We start from the raw sequence: 19,316 nt of genomic DNA on the forward strand, positions 1-19,316 counted from the left end.
CGACGCAGGCCCCAAGGGGGCATGGTGATATAGCAGAAGGGTCCAAATGGTTTGACGAAGTTTTCTCCTGGTCCAAGACCTTCATCCGGATCTAGTGATAGCTTGAATATGCATCCATTAAGCATAAACACTCACAACTCTCCGTGGAGTCGATCACTTGATTGGATACGGGCGAGCGGGAATGAATCCTTGGGGCATACCCTGTTAAGGTCGGTGCAATCAACACACATGCGCCAACTAAAATCTTTCTCCCGGGCCAAAATTGGGTTCACTAATCAGTCCGGGTATGACACTTCTCAAATGAACCCGATGGCAAGAGGCCGGGAAATTCCTCCCTGATGGCCATACGTATATTCGTCTCAAACCAGTGCAAGGCTTGCTTCACATAGCAAGTGCCCTTCTGTACGTCCAAGATGTGCTCAGTAATGTCCATTGGGACACCTATCATGACAGATGGTTACCATGCAATAATATCTCGGTTCTCACAAAGGGAATCATCGAGTGCGCTTTCCTATGTGGGGGTTAGGCCAGCCCCCTGGTGATGGTTTTCTTAGGGTTTGTCGGGTGGACCCGATGCTTCCTGGTGTCTTGGCCCAACTGGAAAGCCAAGGCAGACTCGGGTTTCTTGGTTAAAGTAGCGATATCAGGATCCACCATCTTATTGATTGCTTCGAGCTAAGCATCGGCAAGGGCGGTGTTGGCGACCTCATAGTTGTTAAGAAGTATTAGTATTGGTCTAGGAGTCCTTATTAGTCTATGTCTAGTTTTCTTGCACCTCAAGTCATGTGTAATATATATATGCCCCTTGGGCCTTTAATAAAGTTAAGTTGCTTTTCTAACATGGTATCAGAGCCTAGGTTTAGGTCTAGGATTGCGGCACCACCACCTCGTGATCCGCCTGGCGCGTGACAGCCACATGGGCGCGTCGACTGCTCGCCCAGCTGCTTCGTCGTGGGCACCTCGTGGGCTGCTCCTCCTAGATCGATGGCGGCTGCCTCTTAGATCAGGACCATCACCTCATGTGAGATCGGCTCGAAGCACCTCCAAGAAGGATCCGCTCCCCGTGAAGGTTCGCTCGTATGGCTCCAGCAACCCGCGTGTTGCTCCTCTACAACCGCAGGCTTCTATCCACACACGTCAGCGTGCCTGCAGCTGGATCTCATCTTGGTCAATGCCGCTACCTCCTGTCGCCCGCATGTGCTCCTCCTGGTCGTGTGCTAGCTTCTGCTAGGCTTCGATCTTACTTACAACGACAAAAAAATCAATGTCTTCTACATATGCGATGCCTTTTTATCTTTGTCTCCTGTGTGCTCTTCTTAGCTTCTATCTCGTTATATTTTCTGCTGCTTCCACCAAATTCGTTGATATTTTGTGTTTTCTTATGTCATGCGAGTCCACCAAGCTTTTGCCTGTCAGTCTTTTTCTAGTCATTTTCCTCTCAATAGGATTTCTGTGGCCTCTCTTTGCATTGTTGACTAAGCTCATTCTCTTGCTGCCGAGCTTCTTTTGCCGTCGGTTTTCATGGGCCATGAATCTTTAAGCAATGTTTCTTCTGTTGATGTGCCATAATCTTTCGACAACCCATCTTCTCTTGATACTTCTCTTGTATCTTCTATTGATATGGTGTCTTCCTCTGATGTGCCATCTCTTTGTTATCCCCTTTGGCGACTCGATAGGTTTTGAAGACTCTTCATGCTACGATGACACTCTCAAGACGCGGATTTGGATAATCAGTTTTTTACTATTACACTTCTTCAAATGCAATGCTATTTGCATACGCTTTGCATTTGAGTGGGGGTGTTAAGGAGTATTAGTATTGGGTCTAGGAGTGCTTATTAGTCTATATTTAGTTCCTTCGCACCTCAAGTCATGTGTAATATATATATGCCCCTTGGGCCTTCAATAAAGTTAAGTTGATTTTCTAACAATAGTCATGAGCGTTCTTGAAATTGTCCTATATTGTGAATACCCCATTGGGGCCCAACATCTTGAGCTTCAGGTAGGACAGCATGGGATCGTCATGAATTTCATGGATGTTGGTCAGTCGAGGAGGGCGTGATGGGCCCCTCAAAAGGGAGGACCTCGAAACAAAGCGCCTCGACCTGGAAATTGTCCAGGGTTCCAAAGATGACCTCCAAAGAGATCTGGCCCAATGGCATGGCATTCTTTCCAGGAAAGATGTGATGGAAGTGGGTCAAAGTCGCACTAGTGCAGGTGATTGCTATACATACGGTTTTTACCCTCTTTCCATGACAGAGTTTTAAATCTTCGTCTTGCCTGTGTGTGTGATAGCAGGGGTCCATCCCACACGACCCAGAAACCATCGATGACAGGTCCTCCTGTCACACACGTGGGGCAAAAAGAGCTCATGTGCGATCAGGGCGAGCCATCGCAGACAATTATACAAGCCCAAAAGTTTCCGTTCGTATATACATCTCACACAGTGAATCCCAGACAAATGTTTTCGTTCATCTGTACATCCCACACAAGAAATCCCAGAGAAATGTTTCCGTTCATATGTACATCACAAACAATTTTCCGCATCACATCATCTGTGATACCATTGCCATTACAGACAATATTAATAATTTATCGTTTGCGTTAATGAATGCATCACACACAATGCCTAGAACAAACTGTGTGGCATAGACTGTCCATCACACACACTTTTTGTGTGGAAAACGTTTGTGCAAGGTGGCCTAACACAAACATTTGTCCATAGGAAGTCGGGAGGAAGTCGTATGCGATTGTTCATTGATCCAACAAGTTAACTTCCTACAAACCGTGTGGGGTGTCTAAGGTCATTGCTCACCGTTTGTCTCAATAACCGTCTACAATAGAAAAACCCAATAAGCAACCCAATTAGCATATTATTTTTAATCCATTTCATAATCAAATTGATATTTCATAGTAAACACACAATATATTTCATTTTGGTATTACAACAACTAGGATTTTGTAATTGAAATACATCTGAGTACAACATGATATATTTTCAGCACTCAGTTACACCATATAGGTATATAGCTAGCTACCAATTACACAACAACACCAAGTTTCACATGCAACATCTAAAACCTTTGGAAATAACATCATAGACGGTATATAGATAGATAAATCTCATGTGGAAAACTGCTGAAGCGGAAGGCGAATATTGAGCCTTCATTGATGTTGAAGGTCCTTGCAACTTTGGGCCAATGCTTGTGGATGATTGACCGCCCATCCTTCATCCTCTTTAGGAAGACTTCAATATTGTACTGTGCGTGTTGTATGAAAACCTTCCTTTCCTCTTGACCATACAGGTGGTTTGAGAGGCAATCATTAGTGAACTTCTTTGGAATGGCCAGGAAAAAAGATATGCATAAATATATTTGTTAGGGAACGTAGTAATTTCAAAATTTTCCTACGATCACGCACGATCTATCTAGGAGATGCATAGCAATGAGAGGGGAGAGTGTGTCCACGTACCCTCGTAGACCGAAAGCGGAAGCGTTTAGTAACGCGGTTGATGTAGTCGAACGTCTTCGCGATCCAATCGATCGAACTATCAAACGTATGGCACCTCCGCATTCAGCACACATTTAGCTCGATGATGTCCCTCGTGCTCTTGATCCAGTTGAGGACGAGGGTCAGTTCCGTCAACACGACAACGTGGCGACGGTGATGATGGTGTTACTGGCGCAGGGCTTCACCGAAGCACTACGACGATATGATCGAGGTGTGTAACTATGGAGGGGGGCACCGCACACGGCTAAGGCAAAACTTGGTGTGTTCTAGGGTGCCCCTGCCCCTTGATACGTCTCCAATGTATCTATAAATTTTGATGTATTCATGCCATGTTTATAATATTTCTACATGATTTTGGTATGATTTGGTTAGAACTAACCCGGGCTGACGTTGTTTTCAGCAGAACTACCGTGGTGTTGTTTTTGTGCAGAAATAAAAGTTCTCGGAATCACTGAAAATCAACGGAGATATTTTTTGGAAAATATAAAAAATACTGCAACGAAAAGTTATCGAAGGGGAGTCTCATGGGGCCCACGAGGGTGGAGGGCGCCCCCACCCCCTAGGGGGCGCCCCTGTGCCTCATGGACTCTCCGTGGGGCCCCCTGACGTGAGACCGATGCCAAACCCTCCTATAAATCCCCAAACTTCCAGAAAGAAACATAGATCGGGAGTTCCGCCGCCGCAAGGCTCTGTAGCCACCAAAAAACCTCTCGGGAGCCCGTCCCGGCACCCTGCCGGAGAGGGAATCCATCACCGGTGGCCATCTTCATCATCCCGGCACTCTCCATGACAAGGAGGGAGTAGTTCACCCTCGGGGAAGAGGGTATGTTCCAGTAGCTTTGATCTCTATCTTTCTCATATTCTTGATTCGGCAGACCTTGATGTACCGTGAGCTTCGCTATTATAGTTGGATCTTATGATGTTTCTCCCCGTCTACTCTCTTGTAATGGATTGAGTTTTCCCTTTGAAGTTATCTTATCGAATTGAGTCTTTAAGGATTTGAGAACACTTGATGTATATCTTGCGTGGGATACTCGTGGTGACAATGGGGTATTATATTGATTCACTTGATATATGTTTTGGTGATCAACGTGAGGGTTCTGTGACCTTGGGAATCTATGCATAGTGGTTGGCACATGTTTTCGTCTTGACTCTCCGGTAGAAACATTGGGGCACTCTATGAAGTTCTTTGTGTTGGTTTGAATAGATGAATCTGAGATTGTGTGATGCATATCGTATAATCATACCCACAGATACTTGAGGTGACATTGGAGTATCTAGGTGACATTAGGGTTTTGGTTGATTTGTGTCTTAAGGTGTTAATTTACTACGAACTCTAGGGCTGTTTGTGACATTTATAGGAATAGCCCAATGGATTGATCAAAAAGAATAACTTTGAGGTGGTTTTGTACCCTACAATAATATCTTCGTTTGTTCTCCGCTATTAGTGACTTTGGAGTGACTCTTTGTTACATGTTGAGGGATTGTTATATGATCCAATTTTGTTATTATTGTTGAGAGAACTTGCACTAGTGAAAGTATGAACCCTAGGCCTTGTTTCAAAGCATTGCAATACCGTTTTCGCTCACTTTTGTTACTTTCTAACTTGCTGTTTTTATAATTTCAGATTACAAAACCCTTTATCTACCATCCATATTATGCTTGTATCACCATCTCTTCGCCGAACTAGTGCACCTATACAATTTACCATTGTATTGGGTGTGTTGGGGACACAAGAGACTATTTGTTATTTGGTTGCAGGGTTGTTTGAGAGAGACCATCTTCATCATACGCCTCCCACGGATTGATAAACCTTAGGATCTCCACTTGTGGGAAATTTGCTACTATCCTACAAACCTCTGCACTTGGAGGCCCAACAACGTCTACAAGAAGAAGGTTGTGTAGTAGACATCAAGATCTTTTCTGGCGCCGTTGCCGGGGAGGTTAGTGCTTGAAGGTATATCTTTAGATCTTGCAATTGAATCTTTTTGTTTCTTGTTTTATCACTAGTCTAGTCTATAAAAGAAAACTACAAAAAAATGGAATTGAGGGTGCCTCATATGCTTCATCTTTTTAATGTCTTTCGTGAAAATGATAGAAACGAAAATTGTGCCCAAGTACTAGAAGAAGAATGCATTAATATGTTTGGCACTAAATCTTTGAATGATAAGCATGATTGCAATGTTGCTAGTATGAATTCCTTGAATATCCATGATGCTAATGATATGCAAAGCCACAAGCTTGGGGATGCTATGTTTGATGAAGATGATATTTTTTTCTCCCCCAAGTTTTGATGAGCAAATTTATTATGATGAAAGCATGCCTCCTATCTATGATGATTATTGTGATGACATGTATGTTATAAAGAATAATTATAACCATGAAACTTTTCATCTTGATCTTAATTTTCAATCTCATGATAGTTATTTTGTTGAGTTTGCTCCCACTATTCCGAATGTGAAGAATTTGGTTTATGTAGAGAGTAATAAAAATTCTATGCTTGTGCATCATGAAAATAATGCTTCATGTGATAGTTATATTGTTGAATTCATTCATGATGCTACTAAAATTTATTATGAGGGAGGAATATATGCTTGTAGGAATTGCAATAATATCTAGTTTCCTCTCTATGTGTTGAAAATCTTTAAGCTATGCTTGTTTTGCTATCCTATGCTAGTTGATTCTTGTTCCCATAAGTTGTTTGCTCACAAAATACCTATGCATAGGAACTGGGTTATGTTGGGGAACGTAGTAATTTCAAAAAAAACTCCTACGCACACGCAAGATAATGGTGATGCATAACAACGAGAGGGGAGAGTGTTGTCCACGTACCCTCGTAGACCGAAAGCAGAAGCGTTAGCACAACACGGTTGATGTAGTCGTACGTCTTCACGGCCCGACCGATCAAGCACCGAAAGCACGACACCTCTGAGTTCTTGCACACGTTCATCTCGATGACGTCCCTCGAACTCCGATCCATCCAAGTGTCGAGGGAGAGTACCGTCAGCACGATGGCATTGTGACGATGATAATGTTCTACTGACGCAGGGCTTCGCCTAAGCACCACTATGATATTATCGAGGAGGACTATGGTGGAGGGGGGCACCGCACACAGCTAAGAGATCAATGATCAATTGTTGTATCTATGGGGTGCCCCCCTCCCCCGTATATAAAGGAGAAAGGGGGGCAGGTGCGGCCGGCTAGGAGGAGTCGCGCCAGGAGGAGTCCTACTCCCACCGGGAGTAGGACTCCCTCCCTTCCTTGTTGGATTAGGAGAAGGGGGGAGAGAGGAGGGAGAGAGGAAGGAAAGGGGGGGCGCCGCCCCCCTCTCCTTGTCATATTCGGACTAAGGGGGGAGGGGCACGCGGCCCTGTCCTAGCCGCCTCTCCTCTTCTCCACTAAGGCCCACTATGGCCCATTAAGCCCCCGGGGGGTTCCGGTAACCCCTCGGTACTCCGGTAAAATCCTGATTTCACCCGGAACACCTCCGATATCCAAATATAGGCTTCCAATATATTAATATTTATGTCTCGACCATTTCGAGACTCCTTGTCATGTCCGTGATCACATCCGGGACTCTGAACAACCTTCGGTACATCAAAACTCATAAACTCATAATATAACCGTCATCCAAACTTTAAGCATGCGGACCCTACCGGTTCGAGAACTATGTAGACATGACCGAGACACGTCTCCGGTCAATAACCAATAGAGGAACCTGGATGCTCATATTGGCTCCTACATATTCTACGAATATCTTTATCGGTCAAACCACATAACAACATATGTTGTTCCCTTTGTCATCGGTATGTTACTTGCCCGAGATTCAATCGTCGGTATCTCAATACCTAGTTCAATCTCGTTACCGACAAGTCTCTTTACTCGTTACGTAATGCATCATCCCGTAACTAACTCATTAGCTACATTGCTTGCAAGGCTTATAGTGAGGTGCATTACTGAGAGGGCCCAGAGATACCTCTTCGACAATCGGAGTGACAAATCCTAATCTTGAAATACGTCAACTCAACAAGTACCTTTGGAGACACCTGTAGAGCACCTTTATAATCACCCGGTTACGTTGTGATGTTTGGTAGCACACAAAGTATTCCTCTAGTAAGCGGGAGTTGCATAATCTCATAGTCATAGGAACATGTATAAGTCATGGAGAAAGCAATAGCAACATACTAAACGATCGAGTGCTAAGCTAACGGAATGGGTCAAGTCAATCACATCATTCTCCTAATGATGTGATCCCATTAATCAAATGACAACTCATGTCTATGGTTAGGAAACTTAACCATCTTTGATTCACGAGCTAGTCAAGTAGAGGCATACTAGTGACACTCTGTTTGTCTATGTATTCACACATGTATTATGTTTCCGGTTAATACAATTCTAGCATGAGTAATAAACATTTATCATGATATAAGGAAATAAATAATAACTTTGCCTCTAGGGAATATTTCCTTCAATCTCCCACTTGCACTAGAGTCAATAATCTAGTTCACATCGCCATGTGATTTAACACCATATTCACATCTGTATGTGATTAATACCCATAGCTCACATCGTCATGTGATCAACACCCAAAGGGTTTACTAGAGTCAATAATCTACTTCACATCGCTATGTGATTAACACCCAAAGAGTACTAAGGTATGATCATGTTTTGCTTGTGAGAGAAGTTTAGTCAACGGGTCTGTCACATTCAGAGCCGTATGTATTTTGCAAATATTCTATGTCTACAATGCTCTGCATGGAGCTACTCTAGATAATTGCTCCCACTTTCAATATGTATCCAGATTAAGACTTAGAGTCATCTGGATCAGTGCTAAAACTTGTATCGGCGTAACCCTTTATGATGAACCTTTTGTCACCTCCATAATCGAGAAACATATCCTTATTCCACTAAGGATAATTTTGACCAATGTCCAGTGATCTACTCCTAGATCACTATTGCACTCCCTTGCCAAACCAGGGCAGAGTATACAATAGGTCTGGTCCATAGCATGGCATACTTTTATAGAACCTATGACTGATGCATAGGGAATGACTTTCATTCTCTTTCTATTTTCTGTCGTGGTCGGGATTTGAGTCTTACTCAATTGCATACCTTTGCAACACAGGCAAGAACTCTTTCTTTGATTGTTCCATTTTGAACTACTTCAAAATCTTGTCAAGGTATGTACTCATTGAAAATCTTATGAAGCGTATTGGTCTATCTCAATAGATCTTGATGCACAATACATAAGTAGCTTTACTAAGGTCTTTCTTTTAAAGAACTCCTTTCAAACACTTCTATATGCTTTCCAGAAAAATTCGACATCATTTCTGATCAACAATATGTCACTCACATATACTTATCAGAAAGGCTGTAGTGCTCCCACTCACTTTATTGTAAATACAGGCTTCATCGAAAGTCCGTATAAAACTATATGCATTGATCAACTTATCAAAGCGTATATTCCAACTCCGAGATGCTTGCTCCAGTCCATAGATGGATCGCTGGAGCTTGCACATTTTGTTAGCACCTTTATGATCGAAAAAACCTTCTGGTTGCATCATATACAACTTTTCTTTAAGAAATCCATTAAGGAATGTAGTTTTGACATCCATTTACCAGATTTCATAAAATGTGGCAATTTGCTAACATGATTCGGACAGACTTTTAAGCATCGATACGAGTGACAAAAAAACTCATCGTAGTCAACATCTTAAACTTTGTCAAAAACCTTTTTCGACAAGTCTAGCTTTGTAGATAGTAACACTACTATCAGCGTACGTCTTCCTCTTGAAGATCCATTTATTTTCTATGGCTTGCCGATCATCGGGCAAGTCAACCAAAGTCGACACTTTGTTCTCATACATGGATCCCATCTCAGATTTCATGGCCTCAAGCCATTTTTCAGAATTTGGGCTCATCATTGCTTCCTCATAGTTCGTAGGTTCATCATGGTCAAGTAACATGACCTCCAGAATAGGATTACCGTACCACTCTGGTGCGGATCTTACTCTGGTTGTCCTACGAGGTTTGGTAGTAACTTGATCTGAAGTTACATGATCATCATCATTAGCTTCCTCACTAATTGGTGTAGGAGTCATAGGAAGTGATTTCTGTGATGAACTACTTTCCAATAAGGGAGAAGGTACAGTTACCTCATCAAGCTCTACTTTCCTCCCACTCACTTATTTCGAGGGAAACTCCTTCTTTAGAAAGGATCCATTCTTAGCAACAAATATCTTGCCTTTGGATCTGTGATAGAAGGTGTACCCAACAGTTTCCTTTGGGTATTCTATGAAGACGCACTTCTCCGATTTGGGTTCGAGCTTATCAGGTTGAAACTTTTTCACATAAGCATCACAACTCCAAACTTTAAGAAACGATAACTTTGGTTTATTGCCAAACCACAGTTCATAAGGTGTCGTCTCAACAGATTTTGAGGGTGCCCTATTTTAACGTGAATGCAGCTGTCTCTAATGCATAACCCGAAAACGATAATGGTAAATCGGTAAGATACATCATAGATCGCACCATATCCAATAAAGTACGATTATGACGTTCGGACACACCATTACGCTGTGGTGTTCCATGTGGCGTGAGCTGTGAAACTATTCCACATTGTTTTAAATGAAGGCCAAACTCGTAATTCAAATATTCTCCTCTACGATCAGATTGTAGAAACTTTATTTTCTTGTTATGATGATTCTCCACTTCACTTCTGAAATTCTTTGAACTTTTAAAATGTTTCAGACTCGTGCTTCATTAAGTAGATATACTCATATCTGCTCAAATCATTTGTGAAGGTTAGAAAATAACGATGCTCGCCACGAGCATCAACACTCATTGGACCGCATACATCGGTATGTATTATTTCCAACAAGTCAGTAGCTCGTTCCATTGTTCTGAAGAATGGAGTTTTAGTCATCTTACCCAAAAGGCACGGTTCGCAAGCATCAAATGATTCATAACCAAGTGATTCCGAAAATCCATCTTTATGGAGTTTCTTCATGCGCTTTACACCGATATGACCCAAATGGCAGTGCCACAAATAAGTTGCACTATCATTATTAACTTTGCATCTTTTGGCATCAATATTATGAATATGTGTATCACTATGATCGAGATCCAACAAACTATTTTCATTGGGTGTATGACCATTGAATGTTTTATTCATGTAAACAAAACAACAATTATTCTCTGACTTTAAATGAATAACCGTATTGCAATAAACATGATCAAATCATATTCATGCTCAACGCAAACGCCAAATAACATTTATTTAGGTTTAACACTAATCCCCAAAGTATAGGGAGTGTGTGATGATGATCATATCAATCTTGGAACTAGTTCCAACACTCATCGTCACTTCCCCTCAACTAGTCTATGTTTATTATGTAACTCCTGTTTCGAGTTACTAATCTTAGCAACCGAACAAGTATCAAATACTTAGGGGCTACTATAAACACTAGTAAGGCACACATCAATAACCTATATATCAAATATACCCTTGTTCACTTTGCCATCCTTCTTATGCACCAAATATTTAGGGCATTTCCGCTTCCAGTGACCATTTCCTTTGAAGTGTAAGCACTCAGTTTCAGGCTTTGGTCCAGCTTTGGGCTTCTTCATGGGAGTGACAACTTGCTTGTCATTCTACTTGAAGTTCCCTTTCTTTCCCTTTGCCCTTTTCTTGAAACTAGTGGTCTTGTCAATCATCAACACTTGATGCTCTTTCTTGATTTCTACCTTCGTTGATATCAACATCGCAAAGAGCTCAGGAATCGTTTTCATCATCCTTTGCATACTATAGTTCATCACGAAGTTCTACTAACTTGGTGATGGTGACTAGAGAACTCTGTCAATCACTATCTTATCTGGAAGATTAACTCCCACTTGATTCAAGCGATTATAGTACCCAGACAATCTGAGCACATGCTCACTAGTTGAGCAATTCTCCTCCATCTTTTAGCTATAGAACTTGTTGGAGACTTCATATCTCGCAACTCGGGTATTTGCTTGAAATATTAAGTTCAACTCCTGGAACATCTCATATGTCCCATGACATTCAAAATGTCTTTGACGTCCCAATTCTAAGCCGTTAAGCATGGTGCACTAAACTATAAAGTAGTCATCATATTAGGCTAGCCAAACGTTCATAACGTCTGCATCTGCTCCTGCAATAGGTCCGTCACCTAGCGGTGCATCAAGGACATAATTCTTCTGTGCAGCAATGAGGACAATCGTCAGATCACGGATCCAATCCGCATCATTGCTACTAACATCTTTCAACACAGTTTTCTCTAGGAACATATCAAAATAAACATATGAAAGCAACAACACGAGCTATTGATCTACAACACAATTTGCAAAATACTACTAGGACTAAGTTCATGATAACTTTAAGTTCAATTAATCATATTACTTAAGAACTCCCACTTAGATAGACATCCCTCTAGTCATCTAAGTGATCACGTGATCCAAATCAACTAAACCATAACCGATCGTCACATGAGATGGAGTAGTTTCCAGTGGTGAACATCACTATGTTGATCATATCTACTATATGATTCACGCTCGACCTTTCGGTCCCCGGTGTTCCGAGGCCATATCTACATATGATAGGCTCGTCAAGTTTAACCTGAGTATTCTGCGTGTGCAAAACTGGCTTGCACCCGTTGTAGATGGACGTAGAGCTTATCACACCCAATCATCATGTGGTGTCTGGGTATGACGAACTTTGGCAACAGTGCATACTCAGGGAGAACACTTTTATCTTGAAATTTAGTGAGAGATCATCTTATAATGCTACCGTCAATCAAAGCAAGATAAGATGCATAAAAGATAAACATCACATGCAATCAATATAAGTGATATGATATGGCCATCATCATCTTGTGCTTGTGATCTCCATCTCCGAAGCACCGTCATGATCACCATTGTCACCGGCGCGACACCTTGATCTCCATCGTAGCATCATTGTCGTCTCGCCAACTATTGCTTCTACGACTATCGCTACCGCTTAGTGATAAAGTAAAGCAATTACAGAGCGATTGCATTGCATACAATAAAGCGACAACCATATGGCTCCTGCCAGTTGCCGATAACTCGGTTACAAATCATGATAATTTCATACAATAAAATATAGCATCACGTCTTGACCATATCACATCACAACATGCCCTGCAAAAACAAGTTAGGCATCCTCTACTTTGTTGTTGCAAGTTTTACGTGACTGCTATGGACTGAGCAAAAACCGTTCTTACCTACGCATCAAAACCACAATGATAGTTCATCAAGTTAGTTCTGTTTTAACCTTCTCAAGGACCGGGCGTAGCCACACTCGGTTCAACTAAAGTTGGAGAAACTGACACCCGCCAACCACCTGTGTGCAAAGCACGTCGGTAGAACCAGTCTCGCGTAAGCGTACGCGTAATGTCGGTCTGAGCCGCTTCATCCAACAATACTGCCGAACCAAAGTATGCCATGCTGGTAAGCAGTATGACTTGTATCGCCCACAACGCACTTGTGTTCTACTCGTGCATATAACATCAACGCATAAAACCTGACTCTGATACCATTGTTGGGGAACGCAGTAATTTCAAAAAAATTCCTACGCACACGGAAGATCATGGTGATGCATAGCAACAAGAGGGGAGAGTGTTGTCCATGTACCCTGGTAGACCGAAAGCGGAAGCATTAGCACAACACGGTTTATGTAGTCGTACGTCTTCACGGCCCGACCGATCAAGCACCGAAAGCACGACACCTCCGAGTTCTTGCACACGTTCAGCACGATGGCGTCCCTCGAACTCCGATCTAGCCGAGTGTCGAGGGAGAGTTCCGTCAGCACAATGGCGTGGTGACGATGATGATGTTCTACCCATGCAGGGCTTCACCTAAGCACCGCTACAATATTATCGAGGAGGACTATGGTGGAGGGGGGCACCGAACACGGCTAAGAGATCCATGATCAATTGTTGTGTCTATGGGGTGCCCCCTCCCCCGTATATACAGGAGCAAGGGGGGAGGTGCGGCCGGCTAGGAGGAGGCGCGCCAGGAGGAGTCCTACTCCCCCTTCCTTGTTGGATTAGGAGAAGGGGGGAAAGAGGAGGGAGAGAGGAAGGAAAGGGGGGCGCTGATGACCCACAAGTGTAGGGGATCTATCGTAGTCCTTTCGATAAGTAAGAGTGTCGAACCCAACGAGGATCAGAAGGAAATGATAAGCGGTTTTCAGTAAGGTTTTCTCTACAAGCACTGAAATTGTAGGTAACAGATAGTTTTGTGATAAGATAAATAGTAACAAGCAAAAAGTAAATAAAGTAAATAAAGTGCAGCAAGGTGGCTCAATCCTTTATGTAGCAAAGGATAAGCCTGGACAAATTCTAATAATGAAGAAGGAGCTCCCGAGGACACATTGGGAATTATCGTCAAGCTAGTTTTCATCACGTTCGTAAGATATGCGTTCGATACTTTGAGAATTTGATATGTGGGTGGACCGGTACTTGGTTACTGCCCTAACTTGGACAAGCATCCCACTTATGATTAACCCCTATTGCAAGCATCCGAAACTACAAAAAGGAGTATTAAGGTAAACCTAACCACAACATTAAACATATGGCTCCATATCAGACCCTAACGAAGCAACGCATAAACTAGGGTTTAAGCTTCTGTCACTCTAGCAACCCATCCTCTACTTATTACTTCCCCATGCCTTCCTCTAGGCCCAAATAATGGTGAAGTGTCATGTAGTCGACGTTCACATAACACCACTTGAGGAAAAGACAACATACATCTCATCAAAATATCGAACGAATACAAATTCACATGACTACTAATAGCAAGACTTCACACATGTCCTCAGGAACAATAGTAACTACTCACAAAGCATATTCATGTTCATAATCAGAGGAGTAATAATATGCATAAAGGATCTGAACATATGATCTTCCACCAAGTAAACCAATTAGCATCAACTACAAGGAGTAATCAACACTACTAGCAACCCACAGGTACCAATTTGTGGTTTTGATACAAGATTGGATACAAGAGATGAACTAGGGTTTTGAGAGGAGATGGTGCTGGTGAAGATGTTGATGGAGATTGACCCCCTCCCGATGAGAGGATCGTTGGTGATGACGTTGGTGATGATTTCCCCCTCCCGGAGGGAAGTGTCCCCGGCAGAACAGCTCCGCCAGAGCCCTAGATTGATTCCGCCAAGGTTCCGCCTCGTGGTGGCGGAGTTTCGTCCCGTAAGCTTGCCCACGATTTTTTCAGGGTAAAAGTGATGATATAGCAGAAGATGGACGCCGGAGGCCCACTAGGGAGCCCAGGAGATAGGGGGCCGCGCCCTACAGGGGGGCGCCCCCTGTCTCCTGGACAGAGTGTGGGCCCCCTGACCTATTTCTTTCGCTCATAAATTCTTATTAAATCCAAAAAATTGTTTCGTGGAGTTTCAGGACTTTTGGAGTTGTGCAGAATAGGTTTCCAACGTTTGCTCCTTTTCCAACCAGAATTCCGGCTGCCGGCATTCCCCCTCTTCATGGTAAACCTTGTAAAATAAGAGAGAATAGCCATAAGTATTGAGATATAATGTGTAATAACAGCCCATAATGCAATAAATATTGATATAAAAGCATGATGCAAAATGGACGTATCAACTCCCCCAAGCTTAGACCTCGCTTGTCCTCAAGCGGAAGCCGAAATCGAAAAATATGTCCACATGTTTAGAGATAGAGGTGTCGATAAAAATAAGATACGGACATGAGGGCATCATGATCATTCTAATAACAGTAACATATATAGATTTTGTCATATGATTTCCTATGCTCAAGTAATAAGCAATTCACAATGTCAAGTATGGTTCATAAACTCCATTGGGAACTAACAAACTATAATCTCAGTCAGTGAAGCAATTGCAATTTATCGTAACATCAGAAAGAGTCAATAATAGAGCTTTTCAGCAAGCTCACATACTCAACTATCTCGTAGTCTCCTATAATTGTTAACACTCACGCAATACTTGTGGTTATAGAGTTTCAGCCAGACATTGAGAAATATAGGGGCTTATTGTGTTGCCTCCCAACGTATTCACCTTTAGGTGATGTCAACAATAAGAGCCTATGCCAACTTACATCCAATTGGATATATGTATCATGATCTTTCAAACACGAGGAGCTTGCCAAAGGATAAAATGAAAAAGGGGAAAGGTGAGGATCACCTTGACTCAAGCATAAAGTAAAAACATAAACTAAAAGATAGGCCCTTCGCAGAGGGAAGTAGAGGTTGTCATGCGCTTTTAGGGTTGGATACACAAAATCTTAATGCAAAAGAATGTCACTTTATATTGCCCCTTGTATGTTGACCTTTATTATGCAATCCGTCGCTTTTATTACTTCCACAACAAGTTCGTACAAAGCTTATTTTCTCTGCACTAATAAATCATGCATATTTAGAGAGCAATTTTTATTGCTTGCACCGATGATAGCTTACTTGAAGGATCTTACTCAATCCATAGGTAGGTATGGTGGACTCTCATGGCAAAACTGGGTTTGAGGATATTTGGAAGCACAAGTAGTATATCTACTTGGTTAAAGTAATTTGGCTAGCAAGAGGGGGAAAGGCAAGCTCAACATGTTTGGAAGGTCAATGACAATATACTTTAACTGAGATGTCGGAAAACATAAACCATTACGTTGTCTTCCTTGTCCAACATCAACTCTTTTAGCATGTCATACTTAATGAGTGCTTCACAATCATAAAAGATGTCCAAAATAATATATTTATATGTGAACCCCTCTTTCCTTATCACTTCCTATTAATTGCAACGATGACCAAGGCTACGTTCATCAACCCTCAACAATTTTTATGCCTTATACTTTTTATGTGTGAAGTTATCACTATCCATAAGATCAATATGAACTCTTTTGTTCTTTCTACTTTCTCAAGATCATAGCAACATAGCAAAGCCCTTGACTCAACACTAATCTTTACTATAGATAGCACACGGACTCGCTTACATAAAGAGATCACAATGCAAAACTCAAAACTACTTGATATCACAACTTCAATCTACTAGATGAAGATACTACTAAAAGGATCGAACTAAATAAAGCGGTAAAGATAGGAGTGTGATGGTGATTCGATACCGGGGCACCTCCCCTAAGCTTGGCAGTGGCCAGGGGGAGTGCCCCTACCCATGTGATTATTTATCCTTCTTCACGGTTGGTGTTATGATCTTCTTGGCGATGATGCCCTTTAGGATACGGTTCTCCTCCTCGAGCTTATTGACTTGTTGTTTGAGGTCCATAATTTCTTTACGGAGCTTGCCCGTAACGGCCAAAGCTCCTTTTACCCAAGGATGCTGCATAGCTTCTGGAGAACACGTGAAACTCTTTTTCATATTTTCATAAGAAAGAAATCTAGAGTTGGAAGGAATGACCGAAGAAGGGACAACCAGGCTAGGTAGTTCCCCCATAGTGAATTCTGCTTGGAGACGAGAGGTAACTTCTTGATCTTCCTCCATGGCATCTATCCTTTTCAAATCAGTCTCCATCTCATCCTCCGTTGATGGTCCAAAGTGATAGGCATCGCTATTTGCTCCTGGACCTGGCATTGGGTGAGACACCCGGCTCTCCCCAACTGATTCCTGAGAAGACATCTTGCTTTATTCTGCAACAAGAACAGCTCGAAATGAAAACAGAAGATATTTGCGTGATACGGTGGTCAAAACCTTCGGGAGTATATATAATGAATTTTTACCGACCAAAATACATAACATACAAGAAAACAGAGTCCGGGAGGCACACGAGGTGCCCATGAGACAGGGGGGCGCGCCCTACAGGGGGGGGGGCGGCCTCCTCTCTTGTGGGAGCCTCGTGTCCCTTTCGGACTACTTCTTTCTTCCTAAAATTCTTAAATAATCCAAAACTGATAAAAATTGCCATTAGAGTTGTTTTGGATCCGGTTTACTTACCGTACCACGTACCTATGCCTTTTCGGAGTCTGGGACGTTCTGGAAAGTGTCTCTTATGTATTCCTCGGGGGTTATGGTTTCAATAATATTAGTTTCAACATTGATAGGATTACCTGAAATATAGTGTTTAATTCTTTGACCGTTAACCACCCTCGGATTTGTGCCTTCAAAGTTGTTGATTTTTATAGCACCAGAACGATAGACCTCCTCGATAACGTAGGGACCTTCCCATTTTGAGAGAAGTTTTCCTGCAAAAAATCTTAAACGAGAGTTGAATAATAACACATAATCTCCTACGTTAAACTCATGCTTTTGTATCCTCTTATCATGCCAATGTTTGACTTTTTCTTTGAAAAGCTTGGCATTCTCATATGCTTGGGTTCTCCATTCATCAAGTGAGCTAATATCAAACAACCTCTTCTCACCGGCAAGTTTGAAGTCATAATTGAGCTCTTTAATAGCCTAATATGCTTTATGTTCAGGTTCAAGAGGTAAATGACATGATTTTCCATAAACCATATTGTATGGAGACATACCCATAGGATTTTTGTATGCAGTTCTATATGCCCATAATGCATCATCAAGTTTTTTGGACCAATTCTTTCTAGATCTATTCACAGTCTTTTTTAAAATTAATTTGAGCTCTCTATTGCTCAACTCTACTTGACCACTATACTGCGGGTGATAAGGAGATGCGATTATATGATTGACATCATACTTAGCAAGCATCTTACGGAAAGCACCATGAATGAAGTGTGAACCACCATCAGTCATAAGATATCTAGGGACTCCAAACCTCGGAAAAATAACTTCTTTAAGCATTTTAATAGAAGTGTTATGATCAGCACTACTAGTTGGAATAGCTTCTACCCACTTAGTAACGTAATCAATAGCAACTAAAATATGTGTATAACCATTGGAGGCAGGAAAAGGTCCCATATAATCGAAGCCCCAAACATCAAACAGTTCAATAACAAGAGAATAATTCATAGGCATTTCTTGACGTCTACTAATGTTACCTATTCTTTGACATTCATCACAAGATAAGACAAACTTACGAGCAGCTTTGAAGAGAGTAGGCCAATAAAAACCAGATTGTAGTACCTTGTGTACAGTTCTATCTCCAGCGTGGTGTCCTCGATAAGATTCAGAGTGACACTTACGCAGGATTTTCTTGTTCATGCTCAGGCACACAACGTCTAATAATACCATCTACTCCTTCTTTATAAAGGTGTGGATCATCCCAGAAGTAATGTCTTAAATCATAAAAGAACTTTTTCTTTTGCTGGTATGTGAAACTAGGCGGTATATATTTAGCAACAATGTAATTAGCATAATCAGCATACCAAGGAGCAGTACGAGAAGCATTGACAACTGCTAATTGTTCATCAAGAAAACTATCATTAATAGGCATTGGGTCATCAAGAACATTCTCTAACCTAGACAAGTTGTCTGCAATGGGGTTCTCAGCTCCCTTTCTATCAATAATATGCAAATCAAATTCTTGGAGCAAGAGAACCCATCCCGGAGGAGATGGTGCTGGTGAAGATGTTGATGGAGATTGACCCCCTCCCGATGAGAGGATCGTTGGTGATGACGTCGGCCCCTCTCGGAGGGAAGTGTCCCCGGCAGAACAGCTACGCCAGAGCCCTAGATTGATTCCGCCAAGGTTCCGCCTCGTGGCGGCGGAGTTTCGTCCCGTAAGCTTGCCCACGATTTTTTTCAGGGTAAAAGTGATGATAGAGCAGAAGATGGACGCCAGAGGCCCACCAGGGGGCCCAGGAGATAGGGGGTCACGTCCTACGGGGGGGTGCCCCCTTGTCTCCTGGACAGGGTG

This window comes from Triticum dicoccoides, chromosome 4B (assembly GCF_002162155.2).
Source record: "Triticum dicoccoides isolate Atlit2015 ecotype Zavitan chromosome 4B, WEW_v2.0, whole genome shotgun sequence".
Taxonomy (NCBI): domain Eukaryota; kingdom Viridiplantae; phylum Streptophyta; class Magnoliopsida; order Poales; family Poaceae; genus Triticum; species Triticum dicoccoides.